Genomic DNA, 13,309 nt, shown 5'->3' with positions numbered 1-13,309 from the left:
CTGTGCTGGTCGGGATGAAATCAGAGGAGAGTAAGAGATAGAAACCTACGGTAATCAAGGGAGTGTGATACTGGTACAAAAAGAGATGAAAGGATCAGTGGAACAAAACAGAGCGCAGAAATAAACCCAGACACATCAGTTAAGACCCACAAAGGGGGTAAGAATATAAAAATGGAAGGAGTTCCCTTCGTGGCTTGGTGGTTAACGAACGTGACTAGGATCCATGAGGATGCTGGTTCGATCCCTGGCCTCACTAACCGGTTTAACGAGCTGGTATTCTGGCATTGCCTTGAGCTGTGGTGTAGATGGAAGATGCAGCTTGGATCCAGGATTGCTGTGGCTGTGGTGTAGGCTGGCAGCTGCAGCTCCAATTCAACCCCTAGCCTGGGAACTTCCATATACATATGGTGTGCCCCCCCGAAATAAATTTATATAATAAAAGGATCTGGTGTTGCAATAAAAGAATCTGGTGTTGCCATGAGGTGTAGATCGAAAACACACCTTGGTGTAGGCCGGCAGCTGAAGCTCAGTTTGGACCCCTAGCCTGGAAACTTCCATATGCCACGTGTGGGGCCCTAAAAAGACAAAAAAATTAAAAGAATATAAAGTGGGGGAAACATCAAAGCCCCCAGGAACCACTGAGTGGGAGTAATAAACTTCTTGTTCTACCAAAATAAGTAAATAAAAATAAAACGGGGGAAAGACATGTCTCTTCAGCAAGTGGTGCTGGGAAAACTGGATAGCCGAATGTTAATCAATGAAACTAGAAAACACCATGCACAAAAATAAACTCAAGATGGCTTACAGGTGTAAACATAAGACATGACACCATAAAATTCCTAGGAGAGAATGGAGGCAAAACATTCTCTGACATCAACCATACCAATGTTTTCTTAGGTCAGTCTCCCAAAGTAATAGAAATACAATAAAAATAAATAAGACCTCGAGTTCCTGTCGCGGCTCAATGTTTAACGAACCGGACTAGCATCCATTAGGACTCAGGTTCAATCCCTGGCCTTGCTCAATGGGTTAAGGATCTGGCATTGCCATGAGCTGTGGTTTAGGTCACAGATGTGGCTCAGTTCCCGAGCTGCCGTGGCTGTGGCATAGGCCAGCAGCTATAGCTCCTATTCGACCCCTAGCCTGGGAACATCCATATGTCACCGAAGTCCTAAAAGACAAAAAATTAAAAATAAATAAACAAGACCTAATCAAATGTACAAGTTTTGTACAGCAAAGAAAACCATAAACAAATGAAAAGACAACCTACAGAATGGGAAAAAATAGTTGCAAATGATGCAATCGATCAGGGCTTAATCTCCATAACAAACAACAACACAATGCTCAACAACAACAAAAAACACAACCCAGTGGAAAAGTGGGCAGAAAACCTAAACAGAAACTTCTCCAAAGAAGACATATGGATGGCCAGCAGGCACATGAAAAAATGTGCCTAATTATTAAAGAAATGCAAATCAAAACTACAATGAGGTACCACCTCACAACAGTCAGAATGGCCATCATTAATAAGTCTACAAATAACAAATGCTGGAGGGAGTTCCCGTCGTGGCGCAGTGGTTAACGAATCCGACTAGGAACCATGAGGTTTCGGGTTCGGTCCCTGCCCTTGCTCAGTGGGTTAACGATCCAGCGTTGCCGTGAGCTGTGGTGTAGGTTGCAGACGCGGCTCGGATCCTGCGTTGCTGTGGCTCTGGCGTAGGCCGGTGGCTACAGCTCCGATTGGACCCCTAGCCTGGGAACCTCCATATGCCGCGGGATCGGCCCAAGAAATAGCAATAACAACAACAACACAACAAAAAGACAAAAAAAGACCAAAAAAAAAAATGCTGGAGAGGGTGTGGAGAAAAAGGAACCCACCTACACTATTGGTGGGAATGTAAATTGGTACAACCACTATGGAAAACAGTATGAAGATTCCTCAGAAAACTAAAAATAGAACTACCAGATGATTTGGCAGTCCCACTCCTAGGCATATATATCTGGACAAAACTATAATTCAACAAATACATGCTTTCCTTTGTTCATTGTAGCACTATTCACATTAACCAAGACATGGAAACAAACCAAATGTCCATCGACAGATGAATGGATTAAGAATATGTGGTACTTGGAGTACCCGTCGTGGCTCAGCATCTATCTAGCATCCATGAGGATTCAGGTTCGATCCCTGGTCTTGCTCAGTGGGTTAAGGATCTGGCATTGCCATGAGCTGTGGTGTAGTTTGCAGACACGGCTCCGAACTGGCATTGCTGTGGCGGTGGTATAGTCCAGCAGCTAAGCTCCAATTCGACCCCTACCACATGCCACGAGTGCGGCTCTAAGAAGCAAAAAAAGGGGGGTGGGGGCACACATATACAATGGAATACTATTCAGACATAAAAAATAATGAAATTATGCCATTTGCAGCAACATGGATGCAATTCAAAATTCTCATCCTACGTTATGCCATTTGCAGCAACGCGGATGCAATTCAAAATTCTCATCCTAAGTCAGAAAGAGAAAGACAATACCATATGACATCACTTATATGTGAAATCTAAAATATGGCATGGGAGCTCCCACTGTGGCACAATGGGATTGGTGGCATCTTGGGAGCCCTGGGACGTAGGTTCAATCCCTGGCCTGGCACAGTGGTTAAGGATTCAGCATTGCCCCAGCTTCAGCTTAGGTTGAGCCTGCAGCTCAGATCTGATTCCTGGCACGGGAGCTCCATATCCTGTAGAGTAGCCAAAAATGAAAAAAAAAAAAAAAAGAAAAAGAAAGAAAGAAAATATGGTACAAATGAACCTATCTACAAAACAGAAACAGACTCACAGGCATAGAGAACAGACTTGGGGTTGCCAAGGGGAAGGGGAGAATGGGATGGACTGGGAGTTTGAGGTTTGTAGATGCAAACTATTAACATTTAGAATGGGAGTTCCCGTTGTGGCTTAGTGGCTAACGAACCCAACTAGCATCCATGAGGATGTGGGTTCGATCCCTGGCCTCACTCAGTGGGTTAAGGATCTGGCATTGCCATGAGCTGTGGTGTAAGTCACAGATGTGTCTCAGATCCTGTATTGCTGTGGCTGTGGTGTGGGTGGGCAACTGTAGCACCAATTAGACCCCTAGCCTGGGAACCTCCATATGCTGCGAGTGCAGCCCTAAAAAGCAAAAAAAAAAAAAGAAAAAGAAGTAATATTAAATAGGCTAGAGATGGTTGGAAGCACCAAAATGGGTGACATTGACAGTTACCCTGGTGTAGCATTTTGGGACTGCTGGTCTAGTGTTTGCATGCAGGGTAGATTGGAAGAGGAAAGTCTGGAGACTAACTGTATAAAGGGCTTTTAAACTAAGTATGAGATGAGAGGAGCTGGGACTAAGATGGTGCAGTGGGAATAGAGATAATGGGACAATTAGATAATAAGAAATGGACAGCATTTAGTAATAGACTGGATTCAGGGGATGGAAAGGAAAGGAAAAATTCTCAAAGGATAAGCAGATTTATCCTTTTAAAGTACAGAACTAATCATGGCTTCCTCCTCCTCTTCAGATGGTTCAAATTCCTTAGTATAATTCACCAGACCCTTCATGCTTGAATCCATTTTTGCACCTCTCTCCCACTTTCTCTCCTTTTCTGCTGCTCAGTGTTTCAGCAATACAGCTTTGGGTTCCTTCACACCTCCTCTTCCTCCGCTTTCACCCATGGGACACACTTCCCCGCCCACTCACCCTCATCATCACTTCCTTTGGGAAGTTTTCTCTAGTATCCCTACACTGGTTTGGTTCCCCACTTATCTTTCCTGATAGACTCTTAAGCTTTTAGGAAGGCAGACACGCTATCAAACTTACTGTTGTCTACCCCAGTAAGCCTAGTACAATTCTCATCTGTGTTCAATAGTATTTGAACATTTGTTGAATGAATGACTATCACCTCGAGTGACAAATTTTGTGGAGCCATTGACAGAAAATGGTTTGGTGGAGAGGGGGAGGTGATGTATGCTAGTTTTGGGAGAAGATGTTGGGTTTAGTTTAAGGTGACAACTAGATATACAAACATTAAAAATATTGGCTTGGGAGTTCCCGTCGTGGCGCAGTGGTTAACGAATCCGACTAGGAACCATGAGGTTTCGGGTTCGGTCCCTGCCCTTGCTCAGTGGGTTAACGATCCAGCGTTGCCGTGAGCTGTGGTGTAGGTTGCAGACGCGGCTCGGATCCTGCGTTGCTGTGGCTCTGGCGTAGGCCGGTGGCTACAGCTCCGATTGGACCCCTAGCCTGGAAACCTCCATATGCCGCGGGAGCGGCCCAAAGAAATAGCAAAAAAAAAAAAAAAAAAAAAAAAAAGACAAAAACAAAAATTGGCTTGAGGAGCTCCTGTCATGGCCCAGCAGAAACGAACCCAACTAGCATCCAGGAGGACATGGGTTCGATCCCTGGCCTCGTTCAGTGGGTTAAGGATCTGGCATTGCTGTGAGCTGTGGTGTAGGTTGAAGATCAGGCTTGGAATCTGAGTTGCTGTGGCTGTGGTGTAGGGCGGCAGCTATAGCTCCGATTTGACCACTAGCCTGGGACTCTCCATATGCCGAGGGTGGGGCTTTAAAAAGACAAAAAAAAAAAAAAGAAAAAGAAAAAAGAAAAGAAAGAAAATAGTAGCCTGAGGTTAGGCTATGAGGGTAGTAGATGTTAATTAGAACTGTTGATCATCATGAACTCTGACCAAGACAGTATAAAGGGAGCATGAAATTACTCAGCCAGCCTCTTTTTCTTCTTCTTCTTTTAAAAATGGAATGTGACGTTGTGAAAAAAAAAATGTGTTTTATTTTGTTTTGTTTGTCTTTTTAGGGCCATAGCTGTGGCATATGGAAGTTCCCAGGCTAGGGGTCAAATCGGAGCTACAATGGCTGGCCTACACCGCAGCCACAGCAACGCCAGATCTGAGCTGCATCTGCGACCTACACCACAGCTCACATCAATGCCAGATCCTTAAGCCACTGGGCAAGGCCAGGGTGGAACGTGCATCCTCATGGATACTAGTCAGATTGGTTACCGCTGAGCCACAAAGAGAACTCCCAAGCATGAGTTTTGATATGAATTACTTATGTGGTCTTTCACAAGGTACTTATTCTCTCTCAGAATTAGTTCCTCATTTATAAAACACACATTCAGTATCTACTTTTCCAGATTGCTTTAAGCTTAGAGGAGCTGAATATAAAATGGCAAGTCTGCATAACTGTATTATTACTCAACAAAAAGTCTACCATTTATTAAATATACATATATACATCCTAAATATGGAATGAAAATAATATTAAATTGTATTCACAAAAAATAGGAGATGGCCTGAAACAAAGTGGGAGGAAAAACAGGGGAAAACGAAGTGGGAAAGAAAATATAATTCAAGGAAAAAGAGAGGCACTGGGAGGGCAGTGGTATCTCAGAGAGGAAAAATGGAAAGAGGCAGAAAAGAGGCAAAGAATATCTCCCCAAACCCCAACATTACACTTCCAAGGACACAAAGGTTTCATGCTTTGATAGGGAGCAAAAAACCTTTTTTTAATTAAATATACTCCATGGAGTATTCTCTGGTGGTTCAGGTGGTTAAGTGTTCGGCTTTGTCACTGCTCTGGCTCTGGACACTGCTGTAGCGTGGGTTCAATCCCCAGCCCGGGAACTTCTGCATGCTGCCAACACGGCAATAAATACAATAAAATGAAATATTCCAAAGCATTATGTTCACATGGTAACAGAAATAGCTTCTGAACATGTACTTCAGCGGTTAGCCTGGATGAAAAAAGAGTCTTTAAAATATGAATCAAGTTCACACAAAAATAAAGGATAAAGGCATGGAAGTGGTTTATTGTGGCTAGAAAATTCTAAGCATTTGGCAATTCCTATACATATTCACAATTATATCCCAGTATTGCCTTTGCCTTATTTTAAAAGTAATAGATTTTTATATTTAAAATTAGATTGCTTATATTTTTTTGTCTCGCTAGTTCGTCAAACATTGAAATTAAACTGATAGGAGTTCCCACTGTGGCGCAGCGGAAACGAATCCGACTAGGAACCATGAGGTTGCAGGTTCGATCCCTGGCCTTCCGCAGTGGGTTAAAGATCTGACATCGCTGTGAGCTGTGGTGCAGGTCAAAGACTCCGCTTGGATCCCACATTACTGTGACTGTGGTGTAGGCCGGAGGCTGTAGCTCTAATTCGACCTCCAGCCTGGGAACCTCCATATGCCTCGGGTGTGGCCCTAAAAAAAAAGCAAGCAAGCAAGCAAACAAACCTTAAAGCATGAAGTTTGAGAATTCTCATAGAGGTCTCAGAGTGCCTTGGAAATACAAGTACCCCCAGAGGGTAACAGACTACAGATTTAGAAACCTAACCTACATGTAGAAGAAGCTAAGTGATGAGAGAATGAGAAAAGGGCAAGAAGTTGGGAAGTCCTCCCAAGCTAACACCATCCAGGCTTTTCCTGGGGTTCCTAATTCTGTTTTCGACCCCTCATATGCTTCCTTCACACCCAGTTTCTGATGACATTATACTATTCATAAAAGATTATCTTTGGGGGAGTTCCCGTTGTGGCACAGTGGTTAATGATTCCGACTAGGAACCATGAGGTTGCAGGTTCGATCACTGGCTTTGCTCAGAGGGTTAAGGATCCGGCATTGCCGTGAGCTGTGGTGTAAGTCACAGACTCAGCTTGGATCCCGGATCCCCCATTGCTGTGGCTCTGGCGTAGGCCAGCATCTACAGCTCTGATTAGACCCCTACCCTGGGAAACTCCATATGCCGCAGGAGTGGCCCAAGAAATGGCAAAAAAGACAAAAAAAAAAACAAAACAAAAAACCCACCAAAAAAGTTATCTTTGGAAGTGCAGCAGTTTTTATGTTACTACATTCCTTCCCGGGTATAACTGAAGGTGAAAGATTGGTCCAGGGAGGAAAAAAAAAAAAAGTGGAGGCAAGATTTAGGACTAAGAAAGAAGGAATACAAATATTTTTGTCTTTTTTTTTTGTCTTTTGCCATTTCTTGGGCCGCTCCCACGGCATATGGAGGTTCCCAGGCTAGGGGTCTAATCGGAGCTGTAGCCACCGGCCTACACCATAGCCACAGCAATGTGGGATCCGAGTCGAGTCTGTGACTTACAGCACAGCTCATGGCAACGCCGGATCCTTAACCCACTGAGCAAGGCTAAGGATTGAACCCGAAACCTCATGGTTCCTAGTCAGATTTGTTTCCACTGAGCCATAATGCTAACTCCTATTTTCTTTAAGATAAAGGTGGGTATTTGCCTTATGTATGTGGAGAGAGTCCACTCTGGTCATTTTCTTGAATAAAAGCAGACTTCTCTAAAATAAATTTACATAGTTCCCTTTGTAGCTCAGTGGTTAAGGATCCGGCGTTGCTGGGAGCTGTGGCGTTGCTGGGAGCTGTGGTGTAGGTGGCAGATGTGGTTCGGATCCCAAGTTGCTGTGGCTGTGGTGTAGGCCGGCAGCCATAGCTCTGATTCGACCCCTGGCCTGAGAACCTCCTTATGCCATGGGTGCGGCCCTAAAAACACCAAAAAAAGAAAAAAAGATCATAAACCAAAATTCAGATGTTTCGGATTAAGAGGCTGGTTGAATTTATTTTTTAGTATTATAATTTAAGATTGTGCCCTTGCAGTGAGAGAGAGATCTGTTGTTGTTTTTTTTTTCACACGTGAAGATGGCAAAGTTCAAGAGTGGCAGTGATTTGGAAAAGGGACAGCTGGAAAAAGTGGTAATAACTGCCATGGAGGCTCTATGGCACACTTAACCATTCCTTAGGGATTCCTTAAAATGTTTTAGGAAGAGAACTCCCTTGCTCTATTGGGTGTTGAGAACTGAGGACACACAAGTTTAGTCTGCCCGACTGGCCCAAGAGAATCAGAGTGTTACTTGGAAAAGTCCTGCTGGTTCTTGTCGTCACCATAAGGGCAAACATTCTTAACTGAGCTTCATATTCAAAGTAATGAAGGAGCTCACATTTGTAATCTCTTGGCTCTGTGATTTGCTAAAGACTAAAGAGCAAACAGCAGTCATGGGAGAGCTGCCAGCTGGAATCCTGCTACCCTGTGCACCAAAATGGCTTTCTTTCCACGGGAAGATTTTTCCACCTCCTCCTCTCGAATGGTGTTTTCCTCAACCATGACAGTTTCATCATGAATATATATATATATATTTTTTTTTTGTCTCTTTTTCTTTTTAGGGCCGTATGGAAGTTCCCAGGCTAAGGGTCGAATTGGAGTGACAGCTGCCGGCCTACCCCTCAGCCACAATGACTTGGGATACGAGCCGTGTCTGTGACCTACACCACAGCTCACAGCAACACTCGATCCTTAACCCACTGATCGAGGCCAGGAATAGAACCCACGTCCTCATGGACACTAGTTGGGTTCGTTACAGCTGAGCCACCACGGGCACTCCTCATCATGAGTATGTTAAGTTCAGTACATGGCCAAGATCTTGAGAGGGTCCTTTTGCAGAACCTCATGGTTCTCCCTGTGTGTATCTCCAACCCTTCTAGCCCTCTTCCCTAAAAAGGTTAGCTACCTTGGCCTTCCTGAACTCTGTCTTCTCAACACAGATTGTCAAGCTTTGTTTGGTTTCCTCTCTCTACAAAGTGGACTGACAGCGCTTTAATAGGCTGTGAGCTGGGGTACTCATGAGATTCACTTCATTTGTTTCCCTTTTCTCAGGGATCGCTGTCCTGTGCTGCATGTTGTCCAATGTCTGAAAACCCTTGCTTCATGTATTTTGTCCAGTTTTCTAGATGATTAAGGCAGGAGGACAAATATGGTCCCTGTTATACCATCATGGCCAGAAGTAGACATTTTCCCAAGCAGTTTCATAAACTGTTTTTTACAAATATGCTTTTCAGTGAGAGTGCATGAGCGGTTTAAAAAATTCCTTAGTTGTTTCTGGTATATCAAAATGTATTTTGCCCTCATTCTTTTTTATTTTTTTATTTTTTTCTTTCTAGGGCCACACCCACGGCATATGGAAGTTCCCAGGTTAGGGGTTGAATCAGAGCTATAGCTGCTGGCCATAGCCACAGCCACAGCAACATCAGATCTGAGCCGCATCTGTGAACTACACCACAGGTCATGGCAATGCCGGATCCCTGACCCACTGAGTGAGGCCAGGGATCGAACCTGCATCCTCGATCCAACTAGTATCCATGAGGATGCAGGTTCAATCCCTGGCCTTGCGCAGTGGGTCAGAGATCTGGCATTGCCGTGAGCTGTGGTGTAGGTCATAGATGTGGCTTGGATCCCATATTGCTATGGCTGTGGTATAGGCTGGCAGCTGTAGCACTGATTTGACGCCTAGCCTGGGAACTTCCATATGCCGAAGGTGTGGCCCTAAAAAAAAAAAAGCAAAACAAAAAAACAAAAAAAACCAACATGGCAATACCTACTTAAAATGTTTGGAGTTCCTGCTATGGTGCAGTGGGTTAAGAATCTGACTACAGTGGCTCAGGTCACTGTGAGGGCACGGGTTCGATCCCCAACCTGGGGCAGTGGGTTAAAGGATCCAGCATTGCTGCAGTTGTGGTGTTCACATCTGTTCAATCCCTGGCCCAGGGACTTCCATATGCCATGGATGCAGCCATTACAAAAATTTTTTTTTCTTAGCCTTTGACTTAGCAATTCCACTTTTTTTTTTTGTCTTTTTGTCTTTTCTTGAGCCGCTCCTGTGGCATATGGAGGTTCCCACTAGGGGTCTAATCGGAGCTGTAGCCACCGGCCTACGCCAGAGCCACAGCAATGTGGGATCTGAGCCAAATCTGTGACCTACACCACAGCTCATGGCAACGCCGGATACTTAACCCACTGAGCAAGGCCAGGGATCGAACCTGCAACCTCATGGTTCCTAGTCAGATTTGTTAACCACTGCGCCACGACGGCAACTCCATTTTTTAGACTATCTTTTTTTTTTTTTTTTTAATTCCACTTTTAAGAATGTGGGGGAGTTCCCTCACAGCTCAACAGGTTAAGGATCTGGCATTGTCACTGCCGTGGCTCTGTTTACAGCTATGGCATGGGTTAGATCCCTGGCCCAAGAACTTCTACATGCTGCAGATGAGGCAGGAAAAAAAAAAAAAAAAAAAGAATGTGGGAGTTCCCCTCGTGGCTCAATGGTTAACGAATCCGACTAGGAACCGCGAGGTTGTGGGTTCGATCCCTGGCCTCACACAGTGGGATACAGTATGGCCGTGAGCTGTGGTATAGTTTGCAGATGTGGCTCAGATTTGGTGTTGCTGTGGCTGTGGTGTAAGCCTTCGGCTGTAGCTCAGATTCGACCCCTAGCCTGGGAACCTCCAAATGCCACGGGTGCGACCCTAGAAAATGACAAAAAAAAAAAAAGAATGTGTAAAAATCATTTTCATAAGTAAGCAAAGATGGATATAGCAGGATGTTCATTACAGCTTAATTTATAATAATAAATGTTGGAAATAATGTCCCCTGGTAGTTATTAATTAAACATTGGCATGTTTGGATAATGGAATACAGTGGTTAAGAAATTAAAGTAGTGCTATTTGTGCTGACATGGAAAAAAGTGAAAAGAGTAAATTGAAAAAGATTATTGGCATAGGCTTGCTTTTATTTTAACTTATATATACACATGTTAACATATACATGGAAAAATAAATATGGAGAAATATACATTAAAGTCTTAATTTGATGAAATAAGATTACAAGAGACTTTCACCTCTTATAGCAATTGTTCTATTTTATTTTAAGGGCCATTCCTGCGACATATGGAAATTCCCAGGCTAAGGATCGAATTGGAGCTATAGCTGCTGGCCTACACCACAGCTTACGGAAATGTTGCATCCTTAACCCACTGAGTGAGGCCAAGGATCGAAGCCACATCCTCATGGATGCTAGTCGGATTCACTTCCACTGAGTCACAATGGGAATTCCTATAGCAATTGTTAATTCAAGTATTCATAGGATTGCTGCGAGGATTAAATAAGTTATGTCACAAGGCAATGGAAACAGTGGAATATAGCACATACAAACTACTATGTAAAATTATGTTATTCTGTTATTTTTCAAAAATTTTAAATAATATTATGTATATATTTGTCTTTTTAGGGCCATGCTCATGGCATATGGAGGCTCCCAAGTTAGGGGTTGAATCAGGAGCTGGCCGGCCTAAGCCACAGCCACATCAGATCAGAGCTGCATCTACAACCTACACCACAGCTCACCGCAACATGGGATCCTTTAACTCACCAAGCAAGGCCAGGGATCGAACCTGTGGCCTCACGGGTGCTAGTCAGACTTGTTTCCGCTGAGCCACACATGACAGGAACTCCTAAGTATTGTATTTTTAAGCGGGGGAAAAAAGATAATAAAAATGTGAAAATGTAGGCAGTATTTGAGCCTTTTAAACACGAATGAAAGATAAAATATGAAATGAGAGCTTGAGGATGCCAGTGGGTCCTCTACGCAGATTTGAAAGAAGCAGCTAGTTGAAAGGTAAAGATTGATGGTACTAAGACCCAGCTAGAAGAGAACAGGAAACTGTAATACTATCAACTGATATTGAATGTTTAGCATGGGCCAGGTGTTCAATTGCTTTGGAGTCCACAAGGTGAAAGTGTTCATCTGGAGAGAAGGAGGAACACCTTTGAGTTTAAAATAAAGATCCCCCCCTTCTTTTTTTGGGGGGGGGGGCTTTTTAGGGCTGCACCTGCGGCACATGGAGTTTCCCAGGCTAGGGGATAAATTGGAGCTGTAGCTGCCAGCCTACACCACAGCCACAGCAACGCAGGATCCAAGCCACGTCTGCGACCTACACCACAGCTCACCACAACACTGCATTCTTAACCCACTGAGTAAGGCCAGGGATAGAACAATATCTATTGTTGCTGTGTAGGCCAGCGGCTACAGTTCCGATTAGACCCCAGCCTGGTAACCTCCATATGCCGAGGGTGTGGCCCTAAAAAGCCAAAAAACAAACCAGCAAAAAACCCAAAAAAACAAAGTTTCATCAGCTTTCTAAGAGTGTTCAACCTCTTTTAAAGGCGAAAGAACCAAGGAAGGAAGTCTGGGTTTTTTTGTTGTTGTTTTTTGTTTGTCTCTTTTGCCTTTTCTAGGGCCTCTTCCCAGGGCATATGGAGGTTCCCAGGCTAGGGGTCGAATTGGAGCTGTAGCGGCTGGCCTATGCCAGAGCCACAGCAACGCGGGATCCGAGCAGAGTCTTCGACCTACATACACCACAGCTCACGGCAACGCAGAATCCTTAACTCACCGAGCAAGGCCAGGGATCGAACCTGCAACCTCATGGTTCTTAGTCGGATTCTTGTTTGTTTTTTTAAGAAAGTCTGATTTTAAAATAAATATTTTGAGGTGAAGAGCTGGAAAGTTAGAGGGCTTTTGCCAGAAGCCTTCCTTTCTCCCAGTTAAACAGGATTAGAGAGTCCCTTCAAGGGCAATGAAGTTTGGTGATTATGACATTCCCAAGCAGTGATAACTGATTCATCTTCTTCCTTCCACAATACGTGCCTAAGAGCAGAGTTATCTTTCCTTCGCCACAGGTTTAGTTCTCAAAGATCAATGGGCTCATCCATATCATCGTTTTATCTCCTAACGATCTAAATTCTTTCCAAACATCTTTTCAAGGAAGTCTTTTTAAATAAATCTTACATGCATGGGATTTGGTTCTTACCAACTTTCAGTAAATCGTTTAATGCCGCTGGTTTGGTATTTTTGCATTCGTTAACTACTCTTGCATGACAAATTTCAATTTCTCATGACAGACAAACGAGAAAACATCTATGAAAACCTCTTGCAAAGCTCTGGCAAATAATCAGTATTATCCAACTGCCAAGCGTTAACCATTAGTTCTGTGTTAATGTGTTCAGTAATTAAAAAAAAAAAGTTTTCTGAAGAATTGACGTCCTGCGCAGTCTCACTCCCGTTTAATCAAAGTGGGTGGGCGCTCTTTTCGGATTGAGGCTACGTCTTTCACCCCTTTTGTCTTTCGGTCGGACTAGAACTGTCATGGCGCCTTCAAGAAGAGGGGAAGGCTTTCCTTTCGCCCAGCAGAACTATCGGGGGCACAAGGACTGGACAGAAGGGGTGGACACAGACGAGCCCCAGTTGAGAGCGAATATACGGAACCCTCCCAGAGGTCTCAGCCGGACAAGCTCAAGGGGAGGAGACCGGGTTGAAGACAACCCCTACCAGCGACAGTCCGCCCGGGGTACCGCCCACCCTGGCCGCCCTGTCCAATGGAAACCCAACGGCCGTGCGGCACCGCCCATCTGT

The sequence above is a fragment of the Phacochoerus africanus genome, chromosome 5 (assembly GCF_016906955.1).
Source record: "Phacochoerus africanus isolate WHEZ1 chromosome 5, ROS_Pafr_v1, whole genome shotgun sequence".
NCBI classification, from domain to species: Eukaryota; Metazoa; Chordata; class Mammalia; order Artiodactyla; family Suidae; genus Phacochoerus; species Phacochoerus africanus.
The sequence above is the reverse complement of the archived record's forward strand: the minus strand, read 5'-3'. Positions refer to the sequence as shown.